Raw genomic sequence first — 18,853 nt, forward strand, 5'->3', positions numbered from 1 at the left:
TACCTAGAATACAAGACCTGACTGACACGCTTGGAGGCTATACCTGGTTTAGTATCCTAGACCAAGGGAAAGCCTACCACCAGGGCTTCGTCGCCGAGGGTTCACGACCCTTCACCGCCTTCATCACTCCTTGGGGTCTTTACGAGTGGGTGCGCATCCCATTTGGACTCTCGAATGCCCCTGCAACGTTCCAACGGAGCATGGAGGAGATGCTAGGTCCCCTCAGGGACGAATGCTGTATCCCGTATCTTGACGACGTACTCTGTTACGCAAAGACATTTGAAGAACATGTAGAGACCCTCCGCAAGGTTCTCCAAGCCCTTCAACGTCACGGAGTGAAATTGAGACCTGAGAAGTGTGACCTCTTCAAGCAAGAAGTCAGATACGTGGGTCGCCTTGTGTCAGCAGAAGGGGTCAAGATAGACCCACGAGACATTGAAGCCGTGAAAGCCCTGTCAAGTAAGACACCCAGAACTGTCGGCGAAGTGAGGAAAATAACAGGATTCCTGTGATATTTCCGTTCATACATTCAGGATTTTTCCCGAATTGCCAGACCCATCTACGAGCTACTCCAAATCAAGCCAGGAAAGACCCCCGCCCCAGCGCGGAGTAAGAACATCAAACGCCCCCAGTTGCCCTCCAGAGAGCCCATAGAGTGGACCACGGAACAGCAGAGAGCACTTGAACAACTGATTGACCTTCTCACAAACCCCCCTGTCTTGGCATATCAGTGGGAAACTGGAGTTCCTTGCATTGAAATGGGCTGTGTGTGTGAAATTCCGTGACTACCTGTATTATGCCCCACACTTTACTATCTACACCGACAACAACCCGTTGACCTATGTAATGAGTACTGCCAAGCTCAATGCAGTCGGTCATCGGTGGGTTGGAGAACTGGCAGACTTCCGGTTTGACATCAAATACAGACCCGGAAAGTCCAACATAGATGCAGACACACTTTCCCGCCTTCCCCTGGATATGGAGAGATATGAAAGGACCTGCACAGAAGAGCTCTCTAATGAAGCAGTACGAGCAACGTGGGAAGGAAGCCAAGCAGCTGAAAGGAAAGACGTGGCATGGGTTGCGGCGCTCAACATCGCGTCCCCAGACTCAAACCAGCAGTCTCACCCACACCTACAAACAATCAGCCACGATGAACTGGTGAAGGCCCAAAAAGAGGACCAAGCCATCAACACGATCAGGGAGTTGAAAGAGTCGAACACGAAATTGTCAGACGACGTACGAAGAACCGTAAGCGCAGCAACCCGAAAGCTACTTCATGAATGGAGCAGATTACATATTGAAAATGATCTCCTTTACATACATTTACATTTACATTTAGTCATTTAGCTGACGCTTTTATCCAAAGCGACTTACAAGTTCTGTACGACAAGCCATCAGGAAGAGCACAACTCTATCAGCTGAGTAACAATAACTTTACAGAAAGACCAATCAATACCAACAGTTGGTCCTCCCTGTAAAATATAGAACACTTGCCCTGAAACATCTACATAATAATAATAACTTTATTTGTATAGCACTTTTCATACAGAGGTTGCAGTTCAAAGTGCTTCACAACAGTAAAAAATACAGGCATAAGCGAGCATAAAAAGATAGACGGGTAGAATCACAGTGTTTCACATTAGGATCTAGCATCCCAATAGGCTCTCCGCTTACAGTTTTCAGTAACACAAATAGTAAAAATAGTTTAAAATGATTCAGTTTAAAAATAGTCAAAAAATTATAAAATAGAACGGACATAAAAAATACAGGCATGAGCGAGCATAGCAAGATATGGCAAATCACAGTGTTTCACATTAGGATCTAGCATCCTAATAGGCTCTCTATTCAGTAATACTCCTGTAGTTCATGAACAAATAATCACAGTGTTTCACATTTGGATCTAGCAAATAATAAGAATAAAATGATTCAGTTTAAAAATAGTCATAAATAATCCTGTATGCATCGTTGTTTAGTGTGCATGTGTGTTTATTGTGTTGTGTGTGTGTGTGTGTGGTTGTACTTCAGCTACTACTACTCTACAACTACCACTCCAGGACACAGTTAACCTAGATCTACAACTACAACGCTACTCTACAACTACCACTCCAGGACACAGTTAACCTAGATCTACTACTACTACAGCTACTACTACTCTACTACAACTACAACGCTACAACTACTACTACTCTACTCCAGGACACAGTTAACCTAGATCTACTCTACAACTACCACTCCAGGACACAGTTAACCTAGATCTACTACTACTCTACCCCAGGACACAGTTAACCTAGATCTACCAGGACACAGTTAACCTAGATCTACAACTACAACGCTACTACAACTCGGTGTGTGTGTGTCTGTGTGTGACTGTGTGTGTGTGTGTGTGTGTGTGTGTGTGTGTGTGTATGTCGGTGTGTGTGTCTGTGTGTGTGTGTGTGTGTATGTGTGTATGTCGGTGTGTGTGTGTGTGTTTGTGTGTGATTGTGTGTGTGTGTGTGTGTGACTGTGTGTGTGTGACTGTGTGTGTGTGCGTCACAACCCGCAGTGTTTCACATTTGGATCTAGCAATAAATAAGAATAGTTTAAAATGATTCAGTTTAAAAATAGTCATCAGTAAGAAGTAAAAAGTGCAATAACCGACACATGAATTTGATAGGCAGTGTAAAAGAGTAGGCAGGGTAAGAATAAATACAAGTTGTGTCAGGATATCCCTGATGTTTCCTCTTGCCACTAGGTGGTAGCAGATATCTATCAGTGAAATGCCTGAGCAAAGAGATAGGTTTTAAGCTGTCTTTTAAAGATGTCTAGCGAGTTGGCTTCCCTGATGTTTTGGGGTAGTTTGTTCCATAGTTTTGGGGCATAGTTGATAAAGGCTGCATTACCGATCCTCTTTTGACTGCTTCTGGGAGCCTCTAGTAGTCCAGCAGCTGATGATCGCAGTGTTCTTGCTGGTGTGTAATTTATTAGAGTGTTGGCGATGTAGCTAGGTCCCTGTCCATTTAGAGCTTTGTATGTAAGGAGAAGGACCTTAAAGTCAATTCTAAATGTTACAGGAAGCCAGTGTAAAGCGGCTAGGACTGGACTAATGTGCTCTCTCCTTTTGGTTCTAGTTAGCAGTCGGGCTGCAGAGTTTTGGATTAGCTGAAGCCTCTCTGTGGTTTTCTTAGGGAGACCTGTGAAAAGTGCATTACAGTAGTCTAACCGGCTAGATATGAATGCATGAATTAGCTTCTCAGCATCGTTCTGATTAATAAATGGTCGTACTTTTGCTATATTTCTGAGATGGAAGAACGATGTTTTCGTCACTTTGCTAATATGAGAATTGAAGTTCAGTTCTGAATCTATGATAACCCCAAGACTAGTGACCTCAGATTTGATCCAAGGGGTTAGTCCCCCCAGGTTCTTTATTAATGTTTCTTTTTTAGTTTTGGAGCCGATAATTAGAATTTCAGTTTTGTTCTCGTTTAGTTTCAGGAAGTTCTTACTCATCCATTTATTTATTGACAGTAAGCAGTCTGTAATGGAGCTAATCGCTGTATCATTTGGTTCAGCAGATATGTACAGTTGTGTATCATCCGCATAGCTATGGAAATCTACATTATGTTCTCTGATGATATCACCCAGCGGTAACATGTAAAGGGAGAAGAGTAAAGGACCTAAGCAACTCCCTTGTGCAACTCCATAGTTGTTGTCGTATATATCAGACATGTGATCTCCTAGTTTAACATAGAATTTCCTCCCTCTGATGTATGTTTTAAACCAGCCCAGCACATGGTCTGAGAAACCGACATGGTTTTCAAGACGATCGATTAGAATATCGTGATCGATTGTATCAAATGCTGCACTGAGATCCAACAGGATAAGGATGGAGATCTTATTCTCGTCAGAGTTTAGTCTGAGGTCACTGATTATTTTGGTGAGGGCAGTTTCAGTGCTGTGATATTTTCTGAATCCTGACTGAAATTCTTCTAAGATGTTGTTTTCTTCAAGAAAGGAATTTATTTGAACTGAAACTATCTTTTCAAGTACTTTACTAATGAATGGTAGGTTGGATATTGGACGATAATTTGCCATTTCATTACTATCCAAGTTAGGTTTTTTTAGTAATGGCTTTACAACTGCTGTTTTAAAGGCATCCGGGAAAATACCAGTCCTAAGGGAAGTGTTTATGATATCTAGCACAGGGCTTGAAACACTATTAAATACCCGTTTGAAGAAAGCTGTAGGTATAGGGTCAATGTCTGAGGTGGAGGAGTTACATTCTGAGACAGTTTTGCAGAGTACATCTAATGTGATGCATGTGAAACTTCTCATGGTTACATTGCACGGTTTGCCGCAATCAACTTTATTTCCATCATGAGTAATGCTGGCCCTGATCAAGGTTATTTTGTTGTTAAAGAATAGTGCAAGTTCTTCACACTTAACCGTTGATGACTGAGGAGGTGTAGGGGCAGTGTTGAGTAGTACATTAATAGTGGAAAAGAGGATTCTGGAGTTTCCAGCATTTTCTGTAATGATTTTAGAGAAGTAATCTTTCCTTGCTAAGCGGATGGTTTTATTATAAGCAGTTAAAGCATCTTTGTATATATCACAGCATATGGTGGTTTTTGTTTTTCTCCATTTTCGCTCCGCTGCACGACATTTCCTTTTTTCTTTGTTGACCGTATTATAGTTTAACCAGGGCGAGGCTCTAGTTTTCTTCTTTTTCGTTTTTAATGGGGCGACAGAATTTAATATAGATGACATTGCATCATTGAGATTTTCTACCATTTCATTTAGAGAGCTGTCATGATTGTGTGGTTCATGTAGTCTGATAAGATCAATGAACTTTGATTCAGCTTTGTCGTTTAGGAGCCTCTTTTTAACTATGATTTCTTTTTTTGTTTTAGTAAGGGTTATTTGAGTATCAAAAAATATACAGTGATGGTCGGAGAGAGGTAATTCAGTTATTGAGATATTTGTTATGCTTAGCCCAGTTGTTGTTATAACTAAGTCTAGTGTATTCCCAAGCCGGTGAGTTGCATTTGTTATATGCTGTATTAGGTCAAAGCTATCCAGTAGATTTTTTAGTTCCATAGTTTTGGAGTCTGTTTTCTTATTAAAATGGATGTTCAGGTCTCCATTTAGGATCACCTTATCATATCCGGTAACACATAGTGAGATCAGTTCAGAGAGCTCCTGTATAAATATTGGTGAGTGTCTAGGCGGGCGGTATATTGTGACAATAATAGTTGATTCTGTTTTTAGTTCAATGGCAAGATATTCCATTGACATGAACTCGCCTAGTTCTGTGATTCTAAACAAGAGTTTTGAGGAGAAGATTGCTGCAACTCCTCCGCCCCTTTTATTTTTTCTGGGTATTTGAAAAAAGTTATAGTCTGGTGGACAAGCTTCTATCATTATTGATGTAGCTGTGTCATTATTTAGCCATGTCTCTACTAGGCAGATGCAATCTAAGTTATTTTCTTTAATCAGATCATTTACTAAGAATGTTTTATTATTCAGTGATCTGACATTTAGGAAAGCTAATTTTATTTGTTGGACTTCTTTAGAGGAGGTCTGCTTTGGTTTGACCGTGATGGCCCTGAGGTTAATAGCAGGTAAACGCATTGGTGGCGTATATTTTTCACCATGCCATTGGCTAGTTATGATTACTTGTATGTTTTTAGAGATGGCATGGTAATTGTGCTATACTGTACCGTACTGACTGCACTGTGCTTTCGGGGACATTTGATCAGACGAGATGGCCTTGTGTGATATGGGGGGGGGGGGGGGGGGGATGGGACGTCTTGTGCTGTACTTCGTGGTGAGATTGTGTCCTTCATGACTATCTCTCGTGCTGGTGTGAGCTTAATATTCTTGGAGGCCATCAAGGCATGACGCATGTTTGCTGATAGGAGCTTTGAACCTAAGCGATTTGGGAAGAAGCCATTTCTTTGAAAACGTTCTGGGTTATTCCAGAAAACATTGAAGTTGTCAATGAATTTCAGGCCGTGTACGAGACATGCAGCCCCTAACCATGAATTAAAATTTAGGAGTCGACTGAATGCTTCCTGTCCTCTGCGAAAGCATGCAATTGGTCCACTGATGGACACATCAGTGTTTGTGTACACAGACTGATGTTTGTCTAGTGTGTTCATTAAACGTGTGAAATCGTCTTTCAAAGTCTCTGTGCCAGTCTTCTTTCGCAGGATGTCAAACGATCCAGAGTGAATGACAATTTTTGTTATTCCTGGTCTGATTAGTGTTGGAAGTTTTTCGGCTAGCTCTTTCACAGTTGTATTGTCTAGACAGATATTTTCTGTGTTTGCCATCTCCACATACCTTGTTATGGAATCTCCAATCAGTATGCAGTCTATTTTCTGTGTGAGGTTAGCATTTTTCTTTCCAACAGTTTTGGGGCCGTTTGTTTTTGGGCTAGGCCTAGTCTGCTGGTTCTTTCCACAGTCCTGTGGCCTTGGTGAAGCCTCGTTAGCCTTCATGTTAACGCTGGTCCCGTACCTTCGGCGTTGGCTACCGCGACGTTCTCGGCGCATGATAGTCTCTTCGCTGTTAGCCGTTCGCTCGGTCTGGGTCGTGTTTGCCAGCCGTGTCGCTAGTGGCTCTGTTTTCCTCGTCGTCTCGTCGTTAGCGTGTGCTTTGCTAGCATTAGCGTGAGCTCCGGCATGCCAGCTGTTTGCTTCGCTAGTGTTAGCGTGAGCTCCGGTATTCTTGCTATTAGCGTCGTTAGCGTGAGCTCCGTTACGCTCGCTGTTTTCTTCGTTAGCGTTGTTAGCTACGCTTCTATGTCTCTTTGCCTTGGGTGTTGATATGCGTGTTTCCGAGAGTAGGTTGAAACTATTTCCTGGCGGTACCGGGGGTGAGGTCCTGGATCGTTTATTTCTCCTTTTATCCTTGTCGGTGATCCACTGCTTTGGTCTAGCTCCTTGGTTGTGCCAAGGACCGTCTTTTGGGTGGTGCTGTTCTGTAGTTACTAGCAAAGGCCAGTTCTCAATCATGGTATTGTTGGCTATATTTGTAGTAGCTTCATAAATAGAGTCAATGAGTTGCTCATCCTGCTGTATTTGGTACAGGGTAGAAACCCGAGCCTCCAGCTCTACAATCCTCTTTCTCATCTCCAAGCAATTAGTACATTCTGTGGGAGAGCCGAGTCCCGGCATCTTCCTTTATTTCTTTTCAGGTTAGGCTAAGCTGAAGCTAAGCTAGGTACTTAGCTGGTGGTGGTGATGATGATGATGATGGTGGTGGTGGTGGTGATGGTGGTGGTGGTGGTGGTGATGGTGGCACGGGGCAGTTCCGTTGCCCTGGAGCTGTGCTATTACTCACACTGTCGTCTTCCGTCTCGTTAAAACTCAAAATAACAAGGAAAACCTTCCTCGTCTTTCATAAATATCCTTGCCTTCCGACATAGTCCTTTGTGTGTAGCTGATAAGACGGCTCGCTATTCCTCCCACGGAGAATCTTGCTACTCCTTTCGACTGTGGTAAAAAATCTGAATAGATAAGAAGATTCACAGTTCTGGAGAAGTACCATAGGAATTGGGAGTTAACGTACAGAGTAATTAAAGTTGAAAGGGCTGTAGTAAATCATTATAATAGCGATAGGCAAAAGCAGCGGAGCGGAGCGACAGTAAAAGCAGCTTGCTTTGCTGAAGCAGGAAGTAGTAGTAGTAATGAGATGGGTCATGTTGGAACAGAAAGAGTGATCCACCTCGCAAGAGAAAGATTCTACTGGCCTTTCATGTCCAGAGAGATTGAAGAATATGTGACCCGAAGATGTCCTTGTATCAAGTCTAAGAAGCCGGTCACCCATGTCCGAGCTCCCATGGGCAGCATTACCTCCAACTTCCCATTAGAACTTGTGTGTATCGACTATCTACATCTGGAAACCAGTCGTGGAGGGTATGAATATATCCTAGTGGTGATCGACCATTTCACAAGGTTTGCCCAGGCATACCCCACCAAGAACAAGAGTGGGAAAACAGCTGCAGAGCGTATCTTTAATGACTTTATACCCAAATTCGGTTATCCCTCGAAATTACATCACGACCAGGGTCGAGAATTTGAGAATAAACTGTTCCAAGCACTGCAACGGCTGTCTGGGGTCGGCCACTCTAGAACATCACCCTACCATCCACAGAGCAACCCAGCGGAGCGGCTCAATCGGACCATACTACAGATGTTGAGGACATTGACTGAAAATGAGAAATTGCGGTGGAAGGACCACCTCCCGCATGTGTTACACGCGTACAACTGTACAAAACATGAATCAACGGGTTACTCACCCTTTTTCCTCCTCTACGGTCGTCATCCACACCTCACCGTTGACCTGTTGTTTGGGTTAACGAAGAAAGAGGAACCGTACTCACCCAGAGGATACGCGGAGCAATGGGCTGAGAAGATGTCTGAAGCCTATCGGATTGCTTGCGAACATAGCAAAAAGTCCAGTGCAAGAGGAAAAGTAACTTATGACAAGAAAACAAAAGGAGTAGTACTGCAGTCAGGAGACAGAGTTCTGGTGAGAAACCTCAATCAGCGTGGAGGACCAGGCAAGTTGAGATCGTACTGGGAGAAGGCGATCTACGTGGTCAAAAGCCAGCTCGCTGAGAGTCCAGTATACATTGTCTGCCCTGAACATGGAGACCAGAAAAAGACCAGAACACTACACCGAAATCTCTTACTGCTGGTAAATGATTTGCCCGTGGAAATGACTCCACCACCAGCCAGAACTGTCCCTGCGAAGAAAACGAATGACAGACCAAGACAAGGAAGAATGTCAGACACACAAAGACAAGTAGAGACAAGGGACAGCAATGACAGTGATTCGGATGATGACAGTGACAGAGGATACTGGCTAAGGATACCTGTTGAAAGGACAGAGGAAAGATCACTTGGACACCGTGAACGACGACCTGAAGTCATGCCAGGCCTGCGCCCTGAGAGTGAAGACGACAGGGGAGGAAACATGGATGGGAATTTGCCTGTCTTGGCCAGACCGGAGGGAGATGTTAGTGAATCAGGGGAAGAAGAAGAAAGTGAGACCCCCCGAGCTCACTCTCCAATACCTCAAGCTCACTCTCTAATACCCCAAGCTCACTCTCCAATACCCCAACCCCACTCCCAAGCTCACTCTCCAATACCCCAACCCCACTCCCAAGCTCACTCTCCAATACCCCAACCCCACTTCCAAGCTCACTCTCCAATAGCCCAACCCCAACCCCAAGCTCACTCCCCCGTAGCCCAGCTCAATCTCCGAACCCCTCCACTCTCGCCGGTAGAACAGGTCCAGTCAGAGGTTAGGAGGTCTGCCCGTGACAGAAGGCCTAAACAATGTCTCACGTATGATATGCTAGGTGAACCGTCAGTGCAGAACAAGGTAACCGTGAATTCAGTAGTACAGTGGCCACCGATGGTGCCCGCACCACACCACAGTCCACTACCACATCAATTGATACCCTTCGTAATGCCATGGTTGCATTCAATTTTTTACAGCCTTCCACAACATGGCCAGTATGCTTACCGTCCAGCCGTCACCCACGGTCCGCCCATGGGAAGTTTGTTAGGGGTTCACGCCTGAGGGTGATATTGGATGGGTGTATTTAGTGATTTTCGGAAATGTCAGGAGCCATTTTTTTAAGGTCAGGGAGTGTGTGATGCCCACTAGAAGTGGTATCATGTTAATATCTTTAGATTATGTGTCAAAACAGTGTGAACATATGGGTACAGGATTACCTCCATCAGAAACAAGTTAGAAGAGTCATTTATATGTAATGGGAGACATTAACATAACCTGGTCAATAGGTGGCGGTATAGGACTGGTGTTTAGTGACTTCGCCTTCCAGGGACCCGTTACTGTGTGCTTAGGAACGCACGAGGCAATCTCAGCCTCACAACCGGGAGGAGCCATAGTCAATAACATCGTGTCTGCACCTTTCCTTTGTCAAATGATTAACTACAACCTGTTTCATAGGTGGGTAATATACTACAAAACACACATAAAGGTTAACAAGGATACATGCAATGTCGAGGGTTCAAATGAAGTAACTATTGTCGATGTTTGAGTCAAGTTTAAGAAGTTTAAGACGACAGGTAACGTGGTTGAGAAGCAGACCGTCTATTGATGGTGCCACGTTTCGTTGGTACATTTAAATAGTGTTGGAACACAATTGTCCATTTAAGCACTAACGTGTCGAAGTTAAGTATCTCCAAGGGGATTATAAAGGTTTATGTTTTGAAATACATACTGTGTTGGGTTGAATTGCTGTGTAGTAAATGTGTATATTGTGTACAAGATGGTTAGAGGGAAAGTACTTTAGCTTACCCTACCAAGAAGGTAGCTAAACACCGGGGCTGTACCACATGCTCTCTCTCTCTCTCTCTCTCTCTCTCTCTCTCTCTCTCTCTCTCTCTCTCTCTCTCTCTCTCTCTCTCTCTCTCTCTCTCTCTCTCTCTCTCTCTCTCTCTCTCTCTCTCTATTGCGCCCTCAGTTAAATGTAAATATAAATCTATTCCCTTGAGTTATACCATGGTCACGGTTTAGCAAATTCCTAGTAGGGTTGAGAACGGCCCGATACAAATATATATATAAATGTACTTTCAGTGCACATTTGAGTTTCAATAGAACTTGAGACAGGAACACAACTATGGATAACACTGAGGTGTGGAGGTATTTCGGTATACTAGAGAATAGTGGATATGACTGATGATAAGTGACTGATGATAAAGGTAACACTTATTGGTGATTTAAGGAATTGTTTCACAGACAATGAGAATGACAGTGTTGGTTAAAAGACATACTATGGTCCCTTCCAACATGCCTAGACATGTCTAGACAGAGGTTAACAGGATAATGTTTCTCTTCTCACGTGCTTATATTTAAGACGCCAAATATGTATAAAGACATAAGTAATCACAATGTACAGTATATAATACTGGATAACTACATTTAAAAGGAAAATGCTATTGAAGTGAACCAGGGTATCCTAAAAGGGTAGAATGTGTGTTGCAATGATGAATATGCTTTTGAATTAATAACAAGTATGGGATTATAATTGAATGTATTGAAGTAATGTAACTAAATGATACAATGATTATACAATGATGATACAATGATGATACAATGATGATACCATGATTATACAATGATGATACAATGATGATACAATGATGATACCATGATGATGATGATTGATTGATTATTCTATTGAATGAATAAATGTTGTTGAAATATACAACCGGGAGGAGCCAGAGTCAATAACATCGTGTCTGCACCTTTCCTTTGTCAAATGATTAACTACAACCTGTTTCATAGGTTAAACATATCTCTGCTATCAGGTGCCATATCCTGGTACCTGTAACATTTAGGTGTTCTAAAGTGTGGAGAGTGGGTGCTGCAGTGTGTTGTTTGTTTAAAGTGAGTGTGTGCGTGTGGATGTGTGTGTTGTGAGTGCATTTGATGGTTGTTGCATAGTGTTATTGTTCGTTGAGCAACCTGATGGCCTGGGGATATAAGCTTCTTCTAAGTCTTTCTGTGCTTGTCATGAGACTCCGGTATCGCTTGCCTGACCGCAGCAGTTCAAAAAGGCAGTTGTTTGGGTGGCTGGAGTCCTTGATAATTATCTTAGCCTTACCCCTGCACCGCTTGTTGTAAATGTTCTGGAGAGTGGGAAGCCCCCCTCCAATTGTGCGTTCGGCTGAACGTGCCACTCTCTGTAGTCTGCTACGGTCTTGTGCGGTGCTATTCCCAAACCAGGAGGTGATATTGCCAGTCAGGATGCTTTCTATTGTACATGAGTAGAAGTTCTTAAGGATCTTCTGACTGACTTGGAACTTCCTTAGGCGCCTGAGGAAGTAGAGGCGTTGTCGTGCCTTCTTCACAACACTGTCAATGTGTGTGGTCCATGTCAAGTCCTCGGATATGTGGGCTCCGAGGTACTTAAAACTGTTCACTCTCTCAACCGGTGCCCCGTCGATGCTGAGGGGGCTGTAGTCCCAGACCCCCGACCTCCTATAGTCCACAATCATCTCCTTTGTTTTGTTTAGCCATTTCAGGATTACGACCCCAAAACCATACACCCCCCAGACCAAGTATGTATATATTATCTGTTAGGATCTCTGTTTAACAGTACTGTATATTTGAATATCTTGCATGTCACAAATGTAACAGTACTGTATGTCATGTATTGTCATAAATGTCATGATGTATATCTGTATATCTGTATGGCCCCCGAAATGTACAAACCCCCCCTCCTAATGTACAGTTTCCTCCCCCTAGCTAAGAATTGAATATAAGCAAGTTTGATGTTATGCTAGCTGTTAGCTTAAAAGAAAGAAAATGTCATTACCATCACGGTCATTACCGCCACACAATGAAGTGTGTTGGTAATGACAACGTGTGGTGGTAATGACAAAGATATCTGTTTATAGCTTTTTTTTTTGGATAACATTACTTGTATGTATATGTATATGTAAATATATGTTGTGTCTCATTTATAACTGATATTTATTGTTATGTATTTATTTATTTATTGGTTTTTGTATTTGTTTATGCTAGTGTCTTCACCATGGCACCTAAATCAACAGGCCAAAGGTCAAAATCATACAGAGACAGACTTAAAGATGATCCAGAACAATATCAAAGATACTTTCAAAAAGAAAAAGAGCGGTATAAAAAGAGAAAAGAGACGGGTAAGCTGCAATGCATATCTCAGCTGCCCAAATGCACACAAAGATATAAAAGGCATCAATGGCGAATCAATCAAAGAAACAAAAGAACAAACGATAAGCAAATATGAAATATGGATGACTACCTAACAGTGAATAGGCCACCAGTGTCACCAACACAACAACCTGAGCAACACAATGCTGTCCCTGTCCCTATTGCCAGATGTGAAAGTCCCAATGAGCCTACACCACAAGAAACCCCACAACAAAGAGGACGAAAAAAGGTGAACAGAAACAGAAGTAAAGTCTACAGAGATCTGTGTGAAGCCAACCTGATGTTGGAGAGAGCAAAACGAAATATGGAGAAATATAAAAAACGATATGAAAGACTGTCAAATAAGCTCAAACCACAAGAATCGCCACGATCAAAATCAAAACAACAAATGAAGTCAAAGAAATGTGATCTCAGGAAGACACTATATTGTTCCACAATACTCTAGTGTCAGAGCTGCGAGACATCAACACTAAAGAGAAGCAAGTAATTTCAAAGATTCTAAGGGGGGGAATTCTGAAAAAGTACAAGTTGGTGTATCTGGCTCAAAAGGAACTTGGATTCTCTGCAAAGATGATGCGGAAATACAGAAGAGGAACTGGACTTCAGAAGAAACATGCAAATGCATTGCCTCTCTCTACCAGGACAAAAGTCAAAGAGTTTCTGGAACGTGATGATAACTCACGGGCAACAACAGGGAAGAGAGACACATTGACGCGGAAGAAAGTGAAAATGCAAAAGTGTTCTCTGAATGAAACGTACAGTCTTTGGCGGAAATTCAAGAATGAACATCCACAGCTCAAGATTTCCTATAGTAAGTTATGGAAAACCTGCCCATTTTGGATAGTGAGGCCAACCGTCCGTGATAGGGACACATGCTTGTGTAAAACACATGCAAACACTCAACTGATGGCTGACAAACTGCTCCATCACAAAGTGCTAAAGACTAGCAACATTAAGGGCTAGATCCACAAAGAATGGATTGCACGGTGCTAGTTGCACCCTACTTACAATTCATTATAAATAGAAAATGGGGGACCTGGTGTAAACAAGACGAAAGTCTTTCTCTGGTCTGCATCCCCTTAACAATTGTGTGTATTGAGCCTTACTGTATTGTACCCATTCTGCAATCTGTTAATAACATTTTCAATCAGTTAAGACTGAGGAGATGGTGTTTGACCCCAGAGGTGTTGGGGACCACAGGCCTGTGGTCATCCACACACAGTCCATCTCGCCGGTCTCTTCATATAAATATCTTGTGATTTTTGTCGATAACACACTAACCTGGAACACCCATCTAGATAGCCTCTGTTGCAGACTACAACAACGACTGCACTTTCTACGTCGCCTTAGAGTTCATGGTGTAGATAAAAAATGTTTGTTACTTTTCTACCAATCTGTATTAGAGAGTCTCATCAGATACGGTATTACAGCTTGGTTTGGTAACCTGTCTGTACAATTAAAGTCCAAACTGATCCGTCTGATGCAGACTGCATGGAAGATCATAGGGGTGAAAGGTCACCCATCCCTGCAGTCTATTTTTTAACAGGCTACTCTAAGGCAAGCCAATAGAATAGTCTCGGACCCCTCCCATGTCTTGCATGCAGAGTATGAGCTACTGCCCTATGGGAGGAGGTTTAGAGTTCCACGCTCTAGACTAAATAGGTTTAAAAACTCCTTTATTCCGATCTCAGTTAAACTTTTAAATAGTGCCAGATAAAGGGCAACTATCGAATAACAGATATTTGGTTGTTATATTATCGATATTCGATAACCGATATTTGGGTTTTTTGGGTATACTATTATATTATACTAGTATATTTGTGTATACTATTCTAATGTGGTGTTGCCAGACATCCTGCTGTGCAGGTACTTTACTAGACATGTTGTGTATAGGCTATTATTGTTAGGCCGATTTATTGTGTTCTTATTTTGTTATATAGGATGGCCTAAAGATGTGTTTCCTGTTTATGTTCATTAAGATGCATTACGTTATGTATTTGTCAACTTGTCAATGCAATTAAACTTTCAAATTTAGTTCTGCCTTCTTGTCTATTCTCAGTCCTTGCCCCACAATGGTGGAATGAACTACCCACCCCAGTTAGGACAGCCGAAACCCATCCAATCTTTCGCCGTCGACTAAAGACGCACTTCTTCAATCATTATCTGAAATCTAAATCTTGTCTTCTTTTTAAGATTTTCCCATTAAAAGTTTTAAAACACATGGTGACAACCAACCGCATAGTGTGTGACAACCATCCCCATGATGGGGTTGGTTGTCACAATGTGTCAGAGTGTCTTTGATAGATGATTAACTCTTTTGTTACAATACGTTGGAAAATGAGAGGGATACACATTTCAAGCCAACATCTTAAGCTTCAATTTAATGTAGGAATGACTATTGAAAGATGTTTTGATTATGAGCAATTCACACTAGAGTAAAAAGTGTGACAACGTCCCCCGTTCTCCCCTAATATGGTATAGAATGGAAAATGTGCTGGGCCTTGTCCCAGAGCCCCAACCGATTACTAAAAGACATATGATGCTCAATGCCTCTGTCTGGAAACAAGTATGCTCCCTCATGGAGAAGAAGATGTAGGCATGTTAAAAGAACAAACCTCTTACTGTTAAAGTATGTTGTTTGAAACCATAAAGGTTGTCAGTGTTTTTTTTAGATGGTTTCTTAGATGTTCCTATCCTGTTGTAACAGTTGTTGATAATACCTATGATTCTGATGTTGTGTTACTGTATCCATGAATGAATTCAATAAATCTATCTAAATGTCATTCCCATCACATTTCGTCATTACCACAACAGTACGTCATTACCAACACATGACATATTTCTTAACAAATTTGTAACAAATAGTTTAAATCTGACATTTTCCTACATGTTTTCCTATATTACAAGCCCTCCCTTAACATTTTATGTATGAAAAACAAGAGTCATGGACCTGTTGTTGTAGTAATTGTATCTTTCTTGACAGGATCTAGCAATATATTTAAAAGGCTGCATATCTAAAGATCTAAAGCATGTTTCAATTCAAGTAAAATATTTCAAACCACTAATACACCAGAAGTAAGGTATAATGTTACATAAATGCCTTAAAAGCACACATGTTTTCCTTTTTTTTTACATTTTAAAGAGTTATTTGGTAACGTGATGGTAATGACAATGTTCTCTGACATTCTAGGAAAAGTGTTAAATATATTAAATTCCATAAAGTGATGTTTACAACAATGTTCATATTATGATTCCTGACAAAATGACTATAAAGCTTAATTGATCATTTAAGGTTTTATGCAATTTTATTTTTGATAAATAGATTTTCCCAAAAGTGCCCAAAATCAAATAAACGCCCATATATATTCATATATATATATATATATATATATATATATATATATATATATATATATATATATATATATATATATATATATATATATATATATATGAATATATATGGGCGTTTATTTGATTTTGGGCACTTTTGGGAAAATCTATTTATCAAAAATAAAATATATATATATATGAATGCACAGGGAGTTCTTTCACATTTGCCCCCAAACAGTTTTAAATTTTACGGCCCGTCAGCTCCTTGATATGAAGCAAATGAATGCAGCAGCAAACAAATCTATCAAATCCTACATCAAAACAACCATGCTCTCTCTCTCTCCTCTCTCTCTCTCTCTCTCCCCCCATGACTCGAGGGCACAGGCGTTACAGAAGGGAGAGAGAGAGAGAGAGAGAGAGAGAGAGAGAGAGAGAGAGAGAGAGAGAGAGAGAGAGAGAGAGAGAGAGAGAGAGAGAGAGAGAGAGAGAGAGAGCAGGAGAGGAGGAGGAGGTAAAGGAGAAAGGGGAGGAAGCAAGGCAGAGGGTGTGTATACTAAACACCTGATCCAACACCCTGCTGACTTCAGAGAAGCCCCCTAGCGAGGAGCCGCTTTTTGCTGCTTCACTCCCAGGTAATTGTGGACTTAATTTGACCAGGGAGGGAAGATTATTGTACCCCAGGATCATGTCCTACACACAGCCACTGGAGTACTGCCCACTGGGGAGGGACACGGCTCTAAGAAGAAGCCCCCCCCCACCCCTGAAAATGAGTGGTTTACAAGTAATGCCACACGTGTGCACACACACACACATAGATTCCATCAATGTACTGTAGCAATACATAGTTATACATGCTTGAATTATGATGAGAAGGCATTCATCACTAGCTCTAGAAGGTGGAGGGGGGGTCTACCAAAATTGAAACCGTGGACACCCCCTTCCTCCGAGTCTTCATTCCTCCAGTGATTCTTCATTTCACGGCGTTCACATTCTACTGAATGAGAAATATATATCCACTGATTCTGGCCCCCCAGAGGGATACTGGTGCAGGTGGGTCCCATGCTCGGCATCACTAGATTGTACTTTTTTGCCAGCTGCATGTGGCCCCACTTCGGGACCAGAAGATTCCTGGGACCCCAGACATTTATTAACTACATGAAAACATTATTTATATGGTATAAATGTAATGTTGAATTCCTCTGCAAAACAAAACACCTAACTGCTCCTCTAAACTCGTACAATTTAATCTAAACTCATTCAATGCATACAATAAAAAGGTGATTTTAGATATTATTAGACAGTGTGCCATTTCCTTTCAAGGCTTTTTTGTTCACATTGCCTCCTTTCCCCTGCATCCTCCCATCCTCACATTCACCCGTTCACTCACTCATTCACTCACCCGTTCACTCACCAGTTCACTCACCCGTTCACTCACCAGTTCACTCACCCGTTCACTCACCCGTTCACTCACCAGTTCACTCACCAGTTCACTCCCCCGTTCACTCACCAGTTCACTCACCCGTTCACTCACCCGTTCACACACCCGTTCACTCACTCGTTCACTCACCCGTTCACTCACCGACGGTGGAGGGAGGTGACCATGCAAGGTGCCGACCTGCTCTTCAGGGAGCAGTTAGGGGTTAAGTGATTACCAGATGACCGCTCCAGCACCTGAGCCACTGTCGCCCCGGTACTGCCAGTACGACTTACTACCATAGTGTCTTTACACCTATATCACTGTACAAATTAATACTACAACTCTGTACATACATCTGATTAGCAATACACTCTATTGCACGGAGCAAGTTGCACCCTTACTTAAAATGCATTATGAATTGAAGATGGGGGACCCTGAAACTGCAAAGCTCAACAGGTTATGGGCCCAGGAGTCGTCGGAAGAAAAGAACAGTTGCTCCACCGTGTAGAAAGTCGCAACGGACCGCGTGCTACAAACGGATTGCTAGCTAGCAAAAACAAAGCAAGCCAAGCATCATGAATGACCATCGAGGAACAAGCAGGTTGCCTCGACTGTTATTCGACGGAGATGAGACCTAATATGAACTTTGGGAGACTAAGGTCGCTTTCACATATAGTTTTGGTGGACTCTGTGCGGTTCTGGGGGTGAAGTTGCAACATTGTTGCATTCTTCATTTGGTTCGCCTGCGTTCACATAGAGAAATCTGTCAGCGCACCGAGACCTTCTGAACAATGTCACGGTCGAAAAGGGCGCTTGTCTATTGGACACTGGAAATGTGTATGTGGCTGCAAGCCGTGTGTGTGTGCGCGCGCGTGTGTGGACTGTCTGCGAGCCCTCCAGATCAGCGGAGCGAGTTTTGACATGGCATTGATCCATTGTTCTATTGAAGCACATTACCACCATCCTCTCGCTAAACAACTTGTAGACCAATAATAATAATATAATAATAATAGTATTGACGAGGCATTGATCCATTATTAATGCCGTGCGCCTCGGTAATAATAATAAGCCGCGTTTTTATTCCTTCTTCCCAAGATGCACAGTTAGATATATAGATAGATAGATAGATAGATAGATAGATAGATAGATAGATAGATAGATAGATAGATAGATAGATAGATAGATAGATAGATAGATAGATAGATAGTTAGATAGATAGATAGATAGATAGATAGATAGATAGATAGATAGATAGATAGATAGATAGATAGATAGATAGATAGATAGATAGATAGATAGATAGATAGATAGATAGATAGATAGATAGATTAGATGCAGTGTGCTTGTTTTGCAGTGAGTGCTGCAAGCAGTGGTAATAATAAT

Source organism: Notolepis coatsorum (genome assembly GCF_963971535.1).
Source record: "Notolepis coatsorum genome assembly, chromosome: 4".
NCBI lineage: Eukaryota > Metazoa > Chordata > Actinopteri > Aulopiformes > Paralepididae > Notolepis > Notolepis coatsorum.